At 34.4% G+C, this 13,828-nt stretch overlaps 1 protein-coding gene across 8 annotated transcripts in view; it reads right to left on the reverse strand.

Annotated features, from left to right (window-relative positions):
• Positions 1 to 13,828, reverse strand: part of LOC115223434 (tight junction protein ZO-1) — an 832,981-nt gene that overhangs the window by 562,595 nt on the left and 256,558 nt on the right. The window contains exon 2 of one of the 8 annotated variants that reach the window (XM_036512500.1): positions 12,568 to 12,608. The exons of the other annotated variants lie outside the window; for them this stretch is intronic. The gene's annotated coding sequence lies outside the window, so the exon portion shown is untranslated. The remainder of the gene's footprint in view (positions 1 to 12,567; positions 12,609 to 13,828) is intronic. 8 annotated transcript variants of the gene reach the window in all.

The following is a 13,828-nucleotide window of genomic DNA, read 5'->3' on the forward strand; positions in this document are numbered from 1 at the left end:
TTTTCTCTTTGGCCAAACCCTCACTAACTTTTTCAAGTTCCACTTGAAAAGGAAAGTAAGGGTGGAGAGAGAAGTGCTGCCTTATAGAAAATTTGTTGAAAGGTGACTGAATGTGGCAAAAATGATCTGAGTGGATGGGCCTACTCTAAGCATGCACCTAGAGATTAATGAAGGAGGATGAGGAGAAGGCACTCGCTTTAGTGGTCAGGGGGGCTGTGGTTTTGTGGGGTTTTCATGAACAGCTCATGGAAGTTCACCCTCAGGGGAATTTTCTTGTTTGAATTTCTGGGGTTTTTTTTTTTGCTTATGTTATTTCACTTTTCACACACCTTCATGTAACCCCATGTCATATCACATCATATCATGTCATATTGTATCATCATGTACTGTCCTCAATCTGCTTGTAAACCCTTGGTGATTAATAAAAAATCAAGAAGCATCTTTATTATTGCCAAGGTGGTGAGGGGACAGAATTTTTAGAGCATCAGATAAAATGCCTTGCAGTATGTCATCTGGCCTATTACATTCTGAGTTCAATTACCACTAAGTTTAAATTTGCCTTTCATACTTTTGGCATCAATAAAATAAGTACTAGTGAAGAACTGGGAACGATGTAATTGACTTGGCCCCTCACCTCAAACTGCTGGTCTTGTGCCAAAATTTGAAACCATTATTATCATCATTATTATTATTATTATTATTATTACACCATCCGATCGTGGCCGTTGCCAGCCTCGCCTGCCTCCGTGCCGGTGGCACGTAAAAAGCACCATCCGATCGTGGCTGTTTGCCAGCCTCGTCTGGCACCTGTGCCGGTGGCACGTAAAAAGCAGCCACTACACTCATGGGGTGGTTGGCGTTAGGAAGGGCATCCAGCTATAGAAACATTGCCAGATCAGACTGGGCCTGGTGCAGCCTTCTAGCTTCCCAGACCCCAGTTGAACCGTCCAACCCATGCTAGCGTGGAAGGCGGACGCTAAACGATGATGATGATGATGATTATTATTATTATTATTAAGGTGGCAAGCTAGCAGAATCGTTAGCACACTGGACAGAATGCTAAGTAGTATTTCACCCATCGTTACGTTCTGAGTTCAAATTCCATTGAGGTCAACTTTGCCTTTCATCTTTTTGAGGTCAATAAATTAAGTACCAGGGGAAACACTGGGTTCAAGGTCATTGACTAGTCCTCTCCCCTAAATTTCAGGCCTTGTGCTTATTATTATTGGATTGGCAGAATTGTCAGTGTTGGACAAAATTCCTTCTGGTATTTATCATTCTGATCTCAAATACCACAAAGATCAAATTTCATTCTTACAGGTCAATAAATTATAGTAATGGTCAAGTACTGGGAATGATTTAATTTACTAACCAATTACCACAAATCATTGAACTTGAGCTAAAGTTTGCCTTGATTTCCCTGTCTGTGTGGATTGACATATCTCGAGAGAATGGTAACTTATTCACTCTCTTCAACTGTTTATGATATATGTTTTTACCATCTCTCTTCCATTGGTGTTTCATAAGGCTGGCATTTTTATATGCCATGGCTTATTAAGCACAAACACATGCTGAGACTGCCATATATCCAGTTTGTGAAGCATATATTTTCATATTTCATTCTCAGTAAAACGAAAGCCAAGTTTGAGTGTTTCGCATCCGATTTATTTTCAAGGATTCAGTCCTCTGCTAGTCTGGCAATGCAACTAGTGGTATATCAACCCTTGCAATCTAGAGAGGGTTACTGGTGGCCAAGAAAGACAATATTCTTGGGGTGACCGAACAACCTACTTCAGAGAACTTTCAGCTCGAAACTATGGACAACTACCAAAAATCCCTGGCCTAGAGGCATTGTCAGCTTGGGAGATAAACTCTACAGTCACAGTAGATTCATTAGCTGGACCTGTGTGAAAAGCACTAAGGGAGATAAATCTACTTTACAAACACTCATTCAGTGCCCAGATATTGCTCACTTGTGGAATTATGTGAAACAGTTGTTATTGTCAAGTGTAATATGGATCTGGCTTTCAGCCAAGTCCATAGCAAGGATCACCCCCCACTATCTTCCCTTGATTGGAAAGGGCAGATAGTTTCCTCTGTCTGGTGGCCATGGCTAAAGACAAAGTATGAGGGACAAGATGGATAGGACCGAAGAGAAGCATTTCCTCTTTGGTCAAGCCCTCAACAACTTTTCCAAATTGCACTTGGTGAAAAAGGGGAAAGGTACTGAAGGAAATGGTACCCTCCAGTGATTTTTCTGAAAGTCAAGTGAAGGTAGCAAGAATGGCACTTGCTCTTGAGAATCAGAATAATCCAAGATCAGCGGGATTACTTGGGTAGCTCTTGTAGCCATTCTCCTGTTGGGATGTGTTGTTTCATATCATTTGTAAATCATTGTTTTCCAAGCCTGTTCTGTATTTTTTTTGTTTTGTTTCATATTTTCCCCCACAACCTATAGGCACAGGTGTGACTGTCTGGTTAAGAAGCCTGCTTCGCAACCATATGGCCTTCAGTTCAGTCCCACCGTATAGTACCTTGAACAAGTGTTTTCTTCTATCACCCCAGGCCAGCCAAAGCTTTGTGAGTGGATTTGGCAGACAGAAAACAGAAAGAAGCCTGTTATTTTTATGTGCATTTATCCCCTACACCAGTGCTTTGCAAACATTTTGCTGGAGCGGAACCCCAAGGAAACATTCCACTGGCTCGAGGAACCCCTGTGCAATAATTTAATAGTCTTATGCACACATATCTGCACAGGAGAATTAAAAATTACTGCCGATTTTAGCAAGTTTTGTAACTTCTTGCGGAACCCGTGGACTGTACTGGCGGAACCCTAAGGTTTCGCGGAACCCTGGTTGAAAACCACTGCCCTACACCATAGCTTGACAACCAGTGAGTGTTTATTTACAACCCTGTAACTTAGCAGTTCAGCAAAAGAGATTGAGATAATAAGTACTCTGCTTTAAAAGAATAAATACTGAAGTTAATTCATTTGTCTAAAACTCCACAAGGTGGCGCCCCAGTATGATCGCAGTTTAATGACTGAAACAAGATATCGATTCTGCATTTACTTGCACTGTTTCTTTTTTATCCTTCTTTCCAGAGTTTCTTTTGGTAACGCCCTCTTCATCTATCGCCCTTGTTGCAAATAAAAGAAACCCTTAATATTATTATTATTAGTATGATGATGCCGATGATGATGATGATGGCTATGATATTCTGAATAAATTCACAATTTAATATATTGTTCCCGTTTCATTTTTTTCATGACCAAAGACAAATGACTTAACAAAAGGAATTCATTTGTTAAACCCAGTGAATGGTAGCGGAGAGAAAAAGGGAAAATGAATGTAATTTCTTCACTTGCTTTTTGTCTTTGTTTTTCCTATAATGATGATGATGATGAGATTATGTTGTTGTTTGTGGTGGTGGTATTATCATTATTATTATTATTAGTAGTAGTAGTAGTGTGGTGGTGGTGGTGGTGGTGGTGGTAGTAGTGGTGGTGGTGGTGGTAGTAGTAGTAGTGGCAGAGGTGGCAGCAGCAGCATCATTTCCACCACCATTGCCATCATCATCGTTATTATTATTATTACTTCATTGTAAGAGTTGACTACTGCTCCATTAGTTCAGGCCTTGCCTGTATCTTTTTCTACTGCACATGTTGAATGTGGTTTACTATGCATGTTGCATTACAAGCACACACACACACACAAAATATATATTTTATAATATAAATATATATTGGAGATTTCCTTCTCCTAGGTAGATTACCGACCAAGGTTAAGGAGCGTCTACCTTCCCATGAGGAAGGCTATCCCAAGCCAGACACCAAACTGACACCCAAACTGCTTTCCAAATCAGTGATTGCTTATGTTCTGGAGGAATTAGAAAGTACAGAGCTAGTGGATGATATGCTGGCAGCAAATGTCAACAAACGTTGCCTGTTGACGTAACAAACAGTTACACCTTGGTGTAACTTCTACCATTCACACAGACACATCGCAAAGATGTGCCCCAGAATGGCTACAGCAATGGGCTGAAACACAAAAGAATAAACATATATAATATATACACATATGTATATATATACTGTAGTCATAGCTGATGCTGGTGTCATGTAACTGGCACGTAAAAAGCACTTTTCAAGTGTTGGGCCTCACGGAGGCAGCGTGGCCAATGCTGGTGGCACGAGAGAAGCACCTTTTGAGTGTTGTGCCTCACAACACTCAATGATGGATGACTGAGGCATTTGGCATTATGCTCTACTTGACAAGAAGACCCATCAAGCTAAGTAAAATCACAGTTGTAGCAGATACTGGGGTCACACAAATGGCACCCATGCCAGTGGTACATAACTGCACCCATCACACATCCAGCCACAGAAACCATGCCAAATCAAACTGGAGTCTGGTGCAGCCTTCCAGCGTGCCAGCCCTGATAAACCATCTAACCCATGCCAGCATGGACAACAAACTTTAAATGATGATGATGCTGATATATGCACACATATATCTAATATATAAATTTATATATCATATACCACATATATATATATATATATTTATATATGCATATACACAGTATATATATTTATATATATGTATAAGCATATACACAGTAGATATATTTATATATATATATGCATATACACAGTATATATATTTATATATATATGCATATACACAGTATATATATATTTATATATATATGCATATACACAGTATATATATTTATATATACATATGCATATACACAGTGTATATATATATATATATATATATATATAGTGCCCACAAACATACAGAAGATTTGAATGAACTACCACATTGAAAACCTATTTTGGGATTCAAATATAGTAGTTGCTTTACACTTACTGTGCTGGCAGCATGCATATGTGCGCATGTGTGTGTGTGCATATATATATATATATATATATATATATATATATATATATACACACACACACAAACATCTACATACACACAATCATATATACACGAACGTGTGTTTATGAATATACATACATGTGCACACATACACAAACTTTGTAATGCTTCAGTAAAAATGCATAAAAATCAATATATTAAATGCTTTGATCAATTGGTATAAGTACATATATCTAAAATTTAGGAATCATGTACAGCTATTTAATTCTTAATGGTAGCTAGCCAAAATGAAAATAAACACAAAATTAAAAAAAAAGAAAAAATAAATAACATTATTAATAACGGTGTCTAATTTAGGCACAAAGCCAGCAGGTTCGAGGAGAGAGAATTAGTGAACATCATCGACACCAATACTTGACTGGTACATTATATATCGACTTGGGAGAGATGAAAGGCAAAATTGACCTCAACAGGATTTCAATTCATTGTGTGTGTGTGTGTGTGTGTGTGTGTATTCACTCATGTATATTATAAGTATATATTTTGTATCGCTCTTACTTTTACTTGTTTCAGTCATTTGACTGTGGCCATGCTGGAGCACCACCTTTAGTCGAGGAGCAAATCGCCCCCAGGACTTATTCTTTGTAAGCCTAGTACTTATTCTATCAGTCTCTTTTGCTGAACCGCTAACACACCAGCATCGGTTGTCAAGCGATGTTGGGGGACACAAACACACATATGTATGCATATACACGACAGGCTTCTTTCAGTTTCTGTCTGACAAATCCAGTTACAAGGCTTTGGTTGGCCCAAGGCTATAGTTGAAGACACTTGCCCAAGGTGCCATGCAGTGAGACTGAACCTGGAACTACGTGGTTGGTAAGCAAGCTACTTACCACACAGCCACTCGTACGCCGATGTGAGTGTTTGTATTTCAACATGCAAAACAAAGCAAATTCAAGACGTACAGCAAGGCCTGAAGTAATGGAGCAGTAGTCAACTCTTACAATAAAGTAATGATGATGGTGATGGTGGTGATGGTGATAGAAGTTACTACTACTACTATTACTACTAGGGCTACTCAAGTAATCCCACAGATCTTTGATTATTCAGAATGTTAAGAACCAAATGAAACAATTCTTTTTAATTTTGGCACAACACTAGCAATTTTGTGGTTAATGGGAAGTCGATTATATCAACCCCAGTCCTCAATGGGTATTTATTTTAGCTGGCATGTAACAAGCACCATTTGAGCATGGCTGAGGCCAGTGCCACCTTAGCAGCTCTTGTGCTGGTGACATGTAAAAAGCACCATTCAGCGTGGTCGATACCAGTGCCGCCTTACTGGCTCCCATGCTGATGGCACATAGAAAACAACATTTGAGTGAGGTCGATGCCAGTGCCGCCTGACTGGCTCTTGTGCTGGTGGCATGTAAAAAGCACCATTCAGCGTGGTCGATACCAGTGCCACCTTACTGGCTCCCATGCTGATGGCACATAGAAAACAACATTTGAGTGAGGTCGATGCCAGTGCCACTTGACCGGCTCTTGTGCCGATGGCATATAAAAAAGCACCATTCAAGTGTGGTCGTTGCCAATGCCATCTCACTGACCCCTGTGTTGGTGGCACATAAAAAGCACCCACTACACTCTTGGAGTGGTTGGTGTGAGGAAGGGCATCCAGCTGTAGAAACCTTGCCTAAACAGATTGGAACCTAGTGCAGCTTCCTGGCTTGCCAGTCCTCAGTGAAAGTGTCCAACCCATGCCAGCATGGAAAGCGGACGTTAAACGATAATGATGAGGAACCTGTAAAAGATGAGAGACAAACTCAAACCTCAGTGGCATTTGAACTCAGAGGGTCAAGAGCTGAAAGAAATGCTACTAAGCAGTTTGTTCAGCGTGGTAATAATTCTGCCAGCTGACTGCCTTGAGTCAGAAGAAAGAATGCAAAGTAACTTTTGCAATGCTTTAACAACTGTACCAATAAACCTTCGTAATATTTTCTATTGTTATATGTTTAAACATTTCACTTAGACATTGTGAGACCAATAACCCAATGTAGAACTCAATATGTATATGTTTCAGAATGATATGCTCACAGAGGACAGGATGGTAATAAGAAAGAGAAATGACAAAGGAATAAATGATTATCGGATATTCGAGGCTTTGATGAAGCTATAAGGTCTTATTCAGACACTCAACCATGAGTCTACTGTATCTTATAGTAGAAACAGCTGTAAGCTAATGAAGTTATATCTTTCTTCTAACATCATCATTATTGTCAGTCGACCTTTTATCTTCTAATTTTTACTTGTTTCACTTATTGGATGGGAGCCATGCTGGGGCACAGCTTTGGAGTGTTTCAGTCAAAGAAATCAACCCCAGAGCTTTCCATTTTTATCATTTTTTTTTAATGTTTTTTAAATTTTTTTCTCTATTTTTTTTTAGCGACTGGCTTGTCGGCTTTGTCAAACCACTAGTGTACAGGGATGTAAACAAACTGACTACATTTAAAAATAAATATAAACACATACATATATACATACGTATGTGTGTGTGTGAATGCACATGTGTGTGTATATGTGTGCATATCTATATGTTTATATTACGCATGTATATATATATGTGTGTGTGTGTGTGAAAATATGTATATGTGTATATATGCATATATATTATATATGCATGCAAATATATAAATATATTGTACATTTTCATCTCCCTTTTGTATTTCACTTTGACATATTTATATTCTAGTTTTCATTTACTTTTTCTGTCAATTATATGTTATAAATTCTTTAACATGTAATATCAAATGCTATAGTTTTCTTCATTTTTAACATTTATTTAAGTTTCAATTGCTGAAGAAACGATGCATATTTATTATATCAACTTATAATAAATCCAATATTGAAACATGTATACAAAGGTTATTTGAAGAAAGCTTTCCATAAGATCGTGTGTTTTTGTGTGTGTGTTGGTTTGTTGATTTCAAATTTTGGTACAAGGCTAGCAATTTCAGGAGTGGGATTAAGTCGAGTACATCTACCTCAGTACATTATTTACATTATTTACAATTGATAGAAATTTGTCCTCATCTTATTTGTTTTTAACACATTTCGGCTGATATACCCTACAGCCTTCAAAAGGTGTATGGGGGGAATTTCAAACCTGGGTTCTCATTCCTAAGGTTTTTTTTTTATATTGTTGTTATTATTATCATTATTATTATTCAGGTTACTGCCTGGAATTGAACTTGGAATCTTGGGGTTAGTAACCCACACTCTTAACCACTACACCATATGCCCGTATATATGGCATAGTGGTTAAGAACACGGGCTACTTACCCCAACATTCCGAGTTCAATTCCAGGCAGTGACCTGAATAATAATAACAACAACAACAACGAAATAAAAAAACCTTAGGAATGAGAACCCAAGTTCAAAATTTCCCCAAGACACCTGATGAAGGTTGGAGGGTATATCAGCCGAAACAAACAAGACGAGGACAAATATCCGTCAATTGTAAATAATGTAAATAATTCCTCATCTCTTAAATACAGAACTGTATCTACCTCAGTGTTCAACTGGTACTTATTTTATTGACTTTGAAAGGCAAAAGGCAAAGTTGAATTTAGTGGAATTAGAACTCAGAAAGCAAAGACAGAAAAAATGCTGCTAAGCAATTTGCATTGCATCTTAACAGTATATATATATATATATGTGTGTGTGTGTGTTTATATATAAATATATATACATATATATATATGTTTTTATATAAGTATATATACTTATATATATGTTTATATATAAATATATATACTTATATATATGTTTATATATATATACACATTTTTATATATATATTTTTGTATATATATTTGTGTGTGTATGCGTATATATATATATATATATATATATATAAATAGATGAGTGTATTTTACCTTGTTAACAATTAACACGGATAAATGAATGAATAGTTACCAGGGCAGCAAAATCTCACAAGTAAAGATGTTGTAACTCCTTGTTTATAAAGGTTGAAACTTCGTGTTTACGTTGAATATTTGAATAATAGGAATAAAAAATAGAGTCAACGCAGGTTTAAACAAGTATTTTTTCTTTCTACATATGTTTCAAAAATTCCACTGATACTTATTCAAAAGAATAAAAGGTATAAACAATGCAATCTTCTCTTCGGGAAAGTGAAAAAACGAAACTTGTCAATACGACATTTTAGCAAAAAATGATGGATTCGTATAGCGATAGACAGAACGCTATTAATATTGTTTAAAAAACGTTATATGATATAACGTCATAAGTAGCTAACAGAAAGAGTAGGGATATTAATAGTGAATGTTAAATATAAAGGAAATTAAAGTCTAAACTATATATAATGATAGAGACTACTTATATGCACTAAAAGTATGCTTTTGCCAATGCTTACATCTGTATGCTCGTTCTATAACCGTGTTTACTAGAGTATTTTTAGAAAAAATAATGAAAAATAGCTCAGAATTGCAGAGAAGACAGAATTTCTTGCCTTTGTCATATGGTATCGAAATTGAGAGGATCAACCATTCCAAATGAAATTGTTCATTGTGGTCTTTTAAATTCCAAATCAGTTTGCTGAGACCGGTACTATTCCGTTTATTTCTATCTCTAAATGTTGAGTAATGGATAGAAATTCTCTTAGATAACTCTAACGATGTGCTTCCAATGTAAAATCGTACTTTATTACGAGTACTGATTATACACTGGTATATAGAATTTTTAATCTTAGAGTTACTTGACATAAATTTAATTCTATTGGGATTGACTTCAGATACAATAACCTTGTTATTATATTTCTAGAGGGTTGGATGGTAGTAGCTAAATTAATGTTAGTATTAGTAAATGTATTAATATTTAACAGTTTGTTATTATGAGAAGATATAATTTGCAAATTATATCTTCTCATAATAACAAACTGTTAAATATTAATACATTTACTAATACTAACATTAATTTAGCTACTACCATCCAACCCTCTAGAAATATTAATAACAAGGTTATTGTATCTGAAGTCAATCCCAATAGAATTAAATTTATGTCAAGTAACTCTAAGATTAAAAATTCTATATACCAGTGTATAATCAGTACTCGTAATAAAGTACGATTTTACATTGGAAGCACATCGTTAGAGTTATCTAAGAGAATTTCTATCCATTACTCAACATTTAGAGATAGAAATAAACGGAATAGTACCGGTCTCAGCAAACTGATTTGGAATTTAAAAGACCACAATGAACAATTTCATTTGGAATGGTTGATCCTCTCAATTTCGATACCATATGACAAAGGCAAGAAATTCTGTCTTCTCTGCAATTCTGAGCTATTTTTCATTATTTTTTCTAAAAATACTCTAGTAAACACGGTTATAGAACGAGCATACAGATGTAAGCATTGGCAAAAGCATACTTTTAGTGCATATAAGTAGTCTCTATCATTATATATAGTTTAGACTTTAATTTCCTTTATATTTAACATTCACTATTAATATCCCTACTCTTTCTGTTAGCTACTTATGACGTTATATCATATAACGTTTTTTTAAACAATATTAATAGCGTTCTGTCTATCGCTATACGAATCCATCATTTTTTGCTAAAATGTCGTATTGACAAGTTTCGTTTTTTCACTTTCCCGAAGAGAAGATTGCATTGTTTATACCTTTTATTCTTTTGAATAAGTATCAGTGGAATTTTTGAAACATATGTAGAAAGAAAAAATACTTGTTTACACCTGCGTTGACTCCATTTTTTATTCCTATATATATATATATATATATATAATTTTAGCATTCACTTTTCCGTGCTTTCATGAGTCTAACAAAAATCATTGAAACAGATTTTCTCCCACCAGATGACCTTCAGTCACCAACCCTTACCTGTCTCCCCACAGTGAAGCATGTTTCCATAGAAAATTGAAAATAATGGCCACTACGTGAAAGACAGTGAGGCTTATCTAAAACTATCAAGTGATGGTGAAACAAGAAAACACAAACACACATGTATGTGTGTATATATATATATTTGTATGTGTGTGTGTATATATATATATATATATATATATATATACACACACACACACACAATGATTCTTTCAATTTCATCTACCAAATCCATTTGGGAGTCTTTGGTTGTAGAAGACATTTCCCCGAGGTGCCATGCAGTGGGACTGAACCCAAAATCATGTAGTTCAGAAGCAAGCATCTTTACCATACAACCGTAACTGTGTGCACATATGCACACACGGATTTTGCAATGTATGTACATACATATATATATTCACATATTATGTAATTTCATATATGTACATATGTATATATATATACACACTAACATATATATATATATGCACACACACACACATATAATATATATATATATATATATACACACACACACACACACACACTAACATATATATATATATGTACATATGTGCACATATATATGACATATATGCACAGATATATATATATATATGCACACACACACACATATAATATATATATATATATATATATACATACATACATACATACACACACACACTAACATATATATATATATATATGTACATATGTGCACATATATATTGACATATATGCACAGATATATATATATATTATATACATACACACACATACTTATACATCCACACACAGAAAGATAGATATACACATAGGTATACATATACACATCGTGGAGTTACGCTCCGTTGGCAACATCAGTCAACTAGAACTACTTCCCTCGTGGCAGAGATCTATAAAATGCAATCAAGGATCTGAAATCTCAGTTTTTTTTCTAGCCAATAATCAATTTTTAAACAGTGAATAATGTTTTCTGCTATTTTTTCTCTTGCCTTCATTTCAAATATGTGAAAATGTCAAAAGTCACACAAGACAACAATGAAAACCAAAGAAGAAAAATTCCAAAAGTTTAAACATTGATGACAAAAATGGAAACAAAAAATATCAATTTTCGTGTCAAACCAAATATACTTTCAATGCTTAAATTTTATATATATATATATATATATATATATATATATATATATATATAATATTATATATATAATTATATATATATTATATATATAATATATATATATATATAATTATATATATATTATATATATAATTATATATATATATATATATATATATTATATTATATATATATATATAATATATATATATACATACATATACACATACATATACACATACACACATATATATAAACACACACACACACACATATATATAAACACACACACATATACATATATATATATATACATATACACACATACACACATCTATATATATATATATATATATATTGATAGGTAGATGTGTGTGCATCAAACCATATATATCACACACACATGCAATATATACACATATATAAGCAAACACAAGGACACACCCACACAACTACAATCACAAACACATATATATAACCATATACATATATATATATATATAGGCATATGATCATGCAGACACATACACCCGCACATACACATGCACAGAGGAACACTAATAGCAAAACTGAATCGTTCATTGCAAAATAAATATAAAAAGTGACAAACATAAAAAGCCCATATAAACATCTGGTAAAAAAATACTTACCTGTTACAAGGTTGTTGCAGAGAGATCAATTAGGAAACAGTCTGTAGAAAGTAAGTGATTATCCTATTAATTAAAATTGCTCCCTTTTTTTAAAATTTTCTTTTTTTCACATTATTTTCTTTCCAATGTAAATAAAACAATAACTGATTGAAAAGAATTCTATTTCCCATCAATGCACATGAATGGATGTAATAAAGTTTTCAACAGTGATTAAATATATTTTCAGTAACAGAAATATTCTCAAAAATATTAAGTGTATGTGTATATACACATACTTGCAATATTAAAGGCACATTCACATGATGTATACACACACCACACACACATATAAATGTATGTATAGATTGTTTGAAGCGTTGTACAGATTTTATATATTAAGAAAAAGGAAACAGGATTTGAATAAAAACTATTTATTTCGCACTCTCATTCCTTTGAGGGATTCATCATGAATTCATGATGAATCTCTCAAAGGAATAAAAGTGCTAAATAAACAGTATTTATCCAAATCCTGGCAATCTCCTTGTTCTTGATATATACACATACACTCATACATATATACAGACACCACTCTTGTATAAAACAAAGCTGATTTGATTTTTAGCACCAGAGACAAATCTGGAATGTCTGGAATATGTTCTGAAGAGTAATTCTCTTTGGTACATCATTATTTAACGATACAATAGCACATGTACACTTATGTATATAAAGCATATGTGAAGCGTATATACTATCAAATGAGAATTGATGATGAAACTAAAAAGTGAATTATGAAACAGCTGTAAATATGTGGAATTAATTCTCCTTTGCCGCTCGCTTCTCCTGGATTTCAATTTTGATATGTCTTGGAGTGTTGAAAGGTAAAGGAACCTTTGGGAAAGATTTGAACTTGAAATACAAAGTGCTGGCCGGTACAAGTCTCAGGTGGGTTGATATCAGAAGGATAGAAGGAACTACTAAGTGTCGAAATAGATTGACTTGAAGTAGATAAAATGAATTAGTAAATTAATTATGCCCTAAAAAGAGTTCACAAATACAATTAATATCTATACACATTATACAAATCATTAAAACAAGCTCACTACTTTCATTTGACTGTATGTGTGTATATATATATCACATGATCATGTGACCGACCAGGCTATCAGATGTTGCTACACATCGCTGGTCACAATGCGTTCGCATTGTTTTAGCCTTCGAATGAGACGCCACCCCGCTGGCTAAGCGAGCAGGCCAACAGAAGAAAGAGTGAAAGAAAGAGTGG

Source organism: Octopus sinensis, linkage group LG23 (assembly GCF_006345805.1).
Source record: "Octopus sinensis linkage group LG23, ASM634580v1, whole genome shotgun sequence".
NCBI lineage: Eukaryota > Metazoa > Mollusca > Cephalopoda > Octopoda > Octopodidae > Octopus > Octopus sinensis.